This window comes from Watersipora subatra, chromosome 7 (assembly GCF_963576615.1).
Source record: "Watersipora subatra chromosome 7, tzWatSuba1.1, whole genome shotgun sequence".
Taxonomy (NCBI): domain Eukaryota; kingdom Metazoa; phylum Bryozoa; class Gymnolaemata; order Cheilostomatida; family Watersiporidae; genus Watersipora; species Watersipora subatra.
In genome coordinates this window covers 23,721,942-23,728,687 of record NC_088714.1, presented here as the reverse complement: position 1 = coordinate 23,728,687, position 6,746 = coordinate 23,721,942, and positions in this window count along the sequence as shown.

Sequence of the window (6,746 nt, the reverse complement as noted above, 5' to 3'; positions counted from 1 at the left end):
TTTCAGCTGTTTAAACAACTTCCCAGCAAGTGAAAACGATGAATTTCTCTGTCATTCCAAAAGAATCGAAACCAAACATTAAATTAGTCATAAAGCTGAAGGTGACACTTTTTTATTAGATTACCTGCTAGTAACTAGTCAAAGCAAGATGGCATTTCTGATACCTTGTAAATTATATGTATGATCTCTTTCGCCTGCAGCTCAATAGATCCTTATCTAACTTCAGTCTTAAAATAGCAACTGCATAATAAAGTATAGGTTTTATAATGCTAGTGCAATCAATATAGATCAAACCTGTAATAAGTTATGCTATTCATCCAATCAAGCTTTACGTTATTTGTTTCTAGAGTGTGTGAATGGTTCACTCTGGTCATATCTAAATAAGAGGCCTAATCAAAATGAAAAATCACTGATTATAGCAGGTCTCATCTACAGTAGTTAACACGTGCTAGCTTGGTAGCCTTTGTTGCCCACTTTTGTGCAATCTGATGTGGCAGTTTGAGGATCAACTGCTTATTTGCAGCCTTTGAGTTCAAGTCTAGCTTGGTGGAAATACAGCCAACAGTTGTATTTGGGTGTCTATTTTATATATCTTTATTGGTAAATATCGAATATGCTGTGATAACACAAGTACACGAGCATTTAATATAAGATCATGCACTCTGCAACTGCCAGAAAACGGTCCGTGCACATGTGTCAACCACAAGTATGAAATATAAGATAACCGCTAAGCATATATGGTATGATAACTATGAAACGTATATGGATGTGTAGTGTGAGAGAAGATGACTCTTAATTGTATACAACACCAACAACTGACTCCAGAAAGTCTACAAAATCCTCTAGTTTTTCACCATCACCTGACTTGATTGCTGGCCAGCTAGTTAAATTTTCTTCATAAGCTTCAGCAATTATTTCAGGTTTTCCAAATCTCTTATTAAGCTTTGCCCAAGCGGCTTGGTAGAAACCTCTGTCTTATGCCTCCAGTAACCCTCTACTGTTTTTAATGCTCTGCTATCCAAATATACTGGCACAGCTTTAGCCACTTTTGACCTTGTGTTACCTTTGAGAGGTCAAATGCTTCCTCAAAGGTGTAGTAGTTTTCACGACCCTTTTCCCCAGTAGTTGACAGTACTTTCAGTCATCTACAACTGTTGGTATTTGCAGTAACTGGTAGTTAGCAGCACTAGCAGCCATTAACAACAGCTATGCTATTAGCCATTGGTAGTTGTTAGTGGTTGCAGTCACTAGTAGCTGTTGATACTATCAGCCATCCACACTTATTAGTGCTTGCAGGAACCATTAGTTGGCAGTGGTTGCAGTCCCCAGTAGCTGTTGATACTACCAGCAATCAAGATTTGTTAGTACTTGCAGGAACCAGTAGTTGGCAGGGGTTGCAGTCACCAGTAGCTGTTGATACTATCAGTCATCCACACTTGTTAGTACTTGCAGTAGCCATTAGTTAGCAGTAGTTGCAGTAACCAGTAGTTCTACATGTGTTCATCTGCTAATAGTTCTTAGCACTTGCATTCGGCAGCAACTCGCCATAACTCCTGTTATAAACCAGGAGGTGGAATGCAAAGAAATTTCCTTAAGAAACATTTGAAAAATTATGCGATCGTAATTAATAAATATCTACCACACTTTTTTTTATCCCTATCAATGTAGCCAGTCGTACCAAAGAAAGACTCACTTGCCACAAATGATGGAAGACAGGGTAAATACCGATAAGGAACTGGGGTTACCGTATTTTGTAAGATACAAACGATACATTGTATTGTGAGGATCAAGAGAGTGGTAGATAACTTTATGCATTGATTGAGTAAATAACTTTCGTAATGCCAGTAAACAGAAATATTACACTGCATTCTTGCTTTCCATCTTTGTTATCTTGTTCGTGATTGGCTGCAATAAATCCTATCGCTGTAATTGAGAAACACCACACTTTGTTATTACGCCCTGACTAAAGGAAAAGGTTCCTCAACTGTGTTGATGTTAATCAAGCTATAGACATGAAATAAATTGTGTGGCAGGCTCAGAATTCATCAGGTAAAAATAAGGAACTTGCAACGGATGATTTTTTATTAGTGTATTTGGCTAAAATACTGTTGTCTGTTAAATAGTTGATCTGTAAAAAGTATCTGAAGTTTCAGATTTTTAATGAAAAGATCGGCCGATACCGATTCAGACACTTAACACCAATATCAGCATCGAAACCGATTCCGATACCAAAATCGGGGCAACTCTACTTAAAACATTACCAGCATCAGCTATGTTTTAAGGAACCCCAAAAACCATTTATTTTGCTTAATATTTTGCTAAGCCGTGAAACACGAGCAAGCTTTTTTAAATTCGATCTTAATTTAAATAACAGATTAAATAAAAGATAAGACCAGCATCAGTACTTAGTCTATTACATTTAACGCATGTAACGCTTATCTTTACAGTTTCTCACATAACAATAGTATAGATGCTACACTAGAGACAGTGTTTGACTATCAACTTTGACAAGGACGTTGTTTGAGTTTGCAGTATAATAGACCTAATTTAATTTACAGTCTAAGAGAGTAAAGGCAAAGTAAATGCCGATTTACCGAGGGTTCATTAAAATCAGCTAACAAATGCTCCCTTAGCAAGAGAGTTTTTATTAGGCTGCCTTCTCAATCACTATGTTTCCATGATGCGCAGTGCTTTGGAGTTGGGCCCTCTCCGAATCATGGAAACGGCGCCTTCGCACTGAAATCACTGCGCACTGATCAGTGCGAAGCCAATGCAAATTCGCAGCAAGGAAACAGCTATTGCGCAGTGGCTGCGCATGGCTCTCTTGTTGTGGAGGCAGATTCATCGAGCGCCATAACCGCGTACAAAGGTTTTCTCGCGTATATTGTTCTTTTCTATTCTTCTGCTCTTCTTTCAATTAAATATGGTTTGCACTTATGAGGATGATGAAGTGATTACTTTTTTGGACTTTATTATTGCTACCAACACTTTTTAAAAGATAGATGGCAAGTCCCAAAGTAATATTAAATTATTCGATATGCTGGCTGCAAAGGTGGCTGAGCGAGCTGCGGACGGTGAAGGGAAGTCGTGGAGTCCAAAGACAGGGACTCAGTGGCGTATTAAATGGAAATCATTGAAGTCGAAATATCTACGCTACAAGGCTGAAGCATCAAAGTCAGGTAAGTAAAAGTTTGGTCAAACAAAGCACCAGATACTCTTTCCTATCACGTAAAATTAATTCTATTTTGCAGATAGTCGGTGATTGACTTACCTATTATGTATTACACGATGTATTAACTAATCTAGACCTAATCTAAAAATTTCCCACTACACCCTTCTAGAAAGAAGGAAAGGCGTGAGAACTCTTTTATTACAAAAATTCTTTACTAAAAACCTCTCAGGTCTCGAGTTGTTCTCGGCCAAAAAGAATTAAAAAACGCATTTGTCCGGATGGTTGGCACAAACATACCTGCTTTCTGTCGAGTGTTGTGGTGCTTGATAGTATTTTTAAAATCAGGGATCGTAAAGTTCCTTTCCACTGCTTTTAAATAAAATGCACACCTAATATTATTTCGCCGTTTAGCTAAACTCTCGATCCCTGTATTTGCTCTTATTTCTGTAAAACTGACTTGCCCTTTTAGTTTGAAAATGAACCTTAAAGCGGTGATCTGTATTTTCTCAAATCCTTTGATATCTTTTTTCATAAACGGGTCCCATACCGTGCAACCGTACTCTAAAAGTGGCCTCACAAAAAAAAGCAATCTGCCTAGTTTTTATGTCAGCATGCTTTAAAACTCTCCTTAGCATATGTAATGTTCTATTAGCTTTGCTTATTATTTTTACATAGTGAATTTCCCATTTCAGGTTATTTTGCAACTCAATGCCAAGATATGGATGTGAATCAACATTGTCTAAACGTTGGTCACATAAAAAATAACTTGCTTTTGAATTCGACTCTCCAACTGAAAGAACAGCACATTTAGAAACATTAAAAGTCAATTGCCACTCATTAGAATACTTTTGGAGTACCCTAAGGTCTTGTTGCAATATCGATATTATCTAACAAAAATATTATCATTATTTTTGTTAAAAATAATTGTTTTCTAATAGCAGTAAAACATGTAATGTACAATAGTAACATTTTATCAATATGTTATTTTATCTTTGTGATATACCATACACAACTGCTCATACTCATGCTGATACATTTGTCATTTCCGTTATCCAGGAGCACCAGCACCCTCGTGGCGCTTTTACCTAAAGCTTCAGGAGGTTATGGGTCATAGACCCATAGCTAATGAGATCGACACGGAGGAGCAGGCAGAAAATACCCAAGGTTTGTGAAGCATGCTATTTACATACTATGTGATTGATCTTAAAAATAATTGAACAGAACTTGATTTCATGTAAAACCAGACCTGCTAGCTGCTGTTGAATTGTGTAAGGAAGGTGTTGCATTTGAGTGGGGTGGTCCTAACCTAGGGTATCTGGGTCGACAATACAAGACATATTGATAAAATTTTTATAAATTTATTTAAAAATATCCAATTTTAACAGATGTTGACTCTGATCAGGAGAGGCCCAGATCTGCTGTGTCAGCATGTTCATCTTCTTCGACCAACAGGAGAAAGAGGCCGAGAGATGATGAGGACATGCATAATTTGAAGAGGATCTTAACAGAGCAAAGACAAGACGACCTAAAGGCTGTTGCTGCCATTATCGAAAAAAGTTCAATGACAATGTTGAATGGAATTTCTACTATTATGCAACAGATCATGCAACAACCCTCTACACCTTATGCCATGCCAAACCACCTCCAGGGCTCTGTGCCTTTTCCGCAACCTCCTAATGATACTTTCACCAGCCCACCCCACACCATCAGTAATACATTTCCTCACACCACCCATTCGTCAAATAATGCATTCGCTTCAACCATACCACCCCACCGCCACAATATTTCCCCCGGTGCACCCCACACTGCAACCAATCCTGAAAGGCTACCTACCTCATTGGCCAGTAATGAATTGTCAGGGTATGATGTGCCCACGTTAGACTAGTACTTTAAACTACGTAAAAACTTCACATAAATATTGGAGACAGTTCATGTATGTTCAGTTAAAATTATTATTTACATTATTATTTTTTACTCTGTAAAGATTTTACATAAATATTGAATACAGTAACACAATTAGTTCAACTCACTCACAAAATTAATGTAACAAATTCAAATGTGGTTTTACATGTGAAAGGGACGGAGTAATGGCTGGGTGTGAGCAAGGAACTCTTTGATAGTATCACGGATCTCAACTGCATCTCTAGTTTGCTCATGATTGAACACAGGTGGTGGCTGTTCACGTTCAGCTGGTTCATCTGCTAGTCTGTTGAGAAGGTGGCGGGGAATCACAACTTTTCTAGTTTCCAGCATTTTATGCAATATACAGCATGTAGTGATAAGCTTGGGCGCCAACTTATACTTGACATCAATACACTTCCACAGCATTCTCCAGCGTGCTTTGAGTCTTCCAAACGCAATCTCGACACACATGCGTGCTTTACTGTGGCAAACATTAAATGATTCCTTTTCGGGTGACAAGTTGGCCCCTGTGAAACCTTTAATGATTTGTCTAGATGTAGGGTATGCAGGGTCGCCAAGGATGTGGAGTGGAAGACTCTCTCCATGAACAATTTAATCCCGTTTTGGCATATTTTGCATCACTAATGTACTCAGCCTAAAGCCTTCTAAAAACGGCGGCATCGTGAGCACTGCCTGGGGTGTTGGCATAGACGTCTCTAAACAGATACTGAACATCAACCACCGCTTGCATGACAACACTTGGGTACATTTTCCTACATAGAAAATCAGCCATGCCATCAGCAGGTGGTATGATCTCAAAGTGTGTTCCATCGACAGCCCCTATGGCTTGTGGGTATTTGTAATTAGCTTCGATAATATCAGCAATCTCCCCTGCTTCTACATCTGAGTACCAGGTGATGAACTGATGTTTTTTTCTTGACATTGCATGGCAGAAAGCATACAAGCATCGATGAACTGTAGTCTTACTGACCCCGAACACTGTTGCAACTTTGCTATATTCGCAGCATGAAGCCAGTTTGAAGATTGCTATGCACACCCTGTGAATAAGAGAATATTGCCACAATTAACCAAACAGTTTTACAAGACATATTGAAAAATGTACCATTATTCCTATATGGAATGCTTTCCGTATGCCACAATTCCTACATGACATAATAAATGAATGGCATTACCTCTTCTTCAGTGGAACAGGTTCTTGTACACATCTTTCTTGAGGAGACATATCGTCACGGACTAGCTCACAAATCTCATCCACAATGGTTTCTGGTATTTTGAAATGCTGCAGCCACACACCTGGCCTTGACTTAGACAAAACATTATCATACCAAGAGGGTGTCACCTGTGGGAGAGAGGAGACGATGAGTAGAAATGACAGAATAGTATAATGTGTCAACACTAATATTTTAGGATATTTATGTTTTAGCACTGTATTTCCAATTATTTTTTATAAATTTTATTGTTATATGTATTGTGAATATTGTTTGAAAAATGAATGTCATACAGAAATTAAAATAAAAGCAACTAACATACTACTAATGAATGACAACTAAACAGACTTACACACTGAACAGATTCCCATTCAACAGGTAACTTTCTCTTTCTATTTTGTCTTCTTGTCCTTCTAGAAGTAGCTTCTAACAGTATGGCGTCC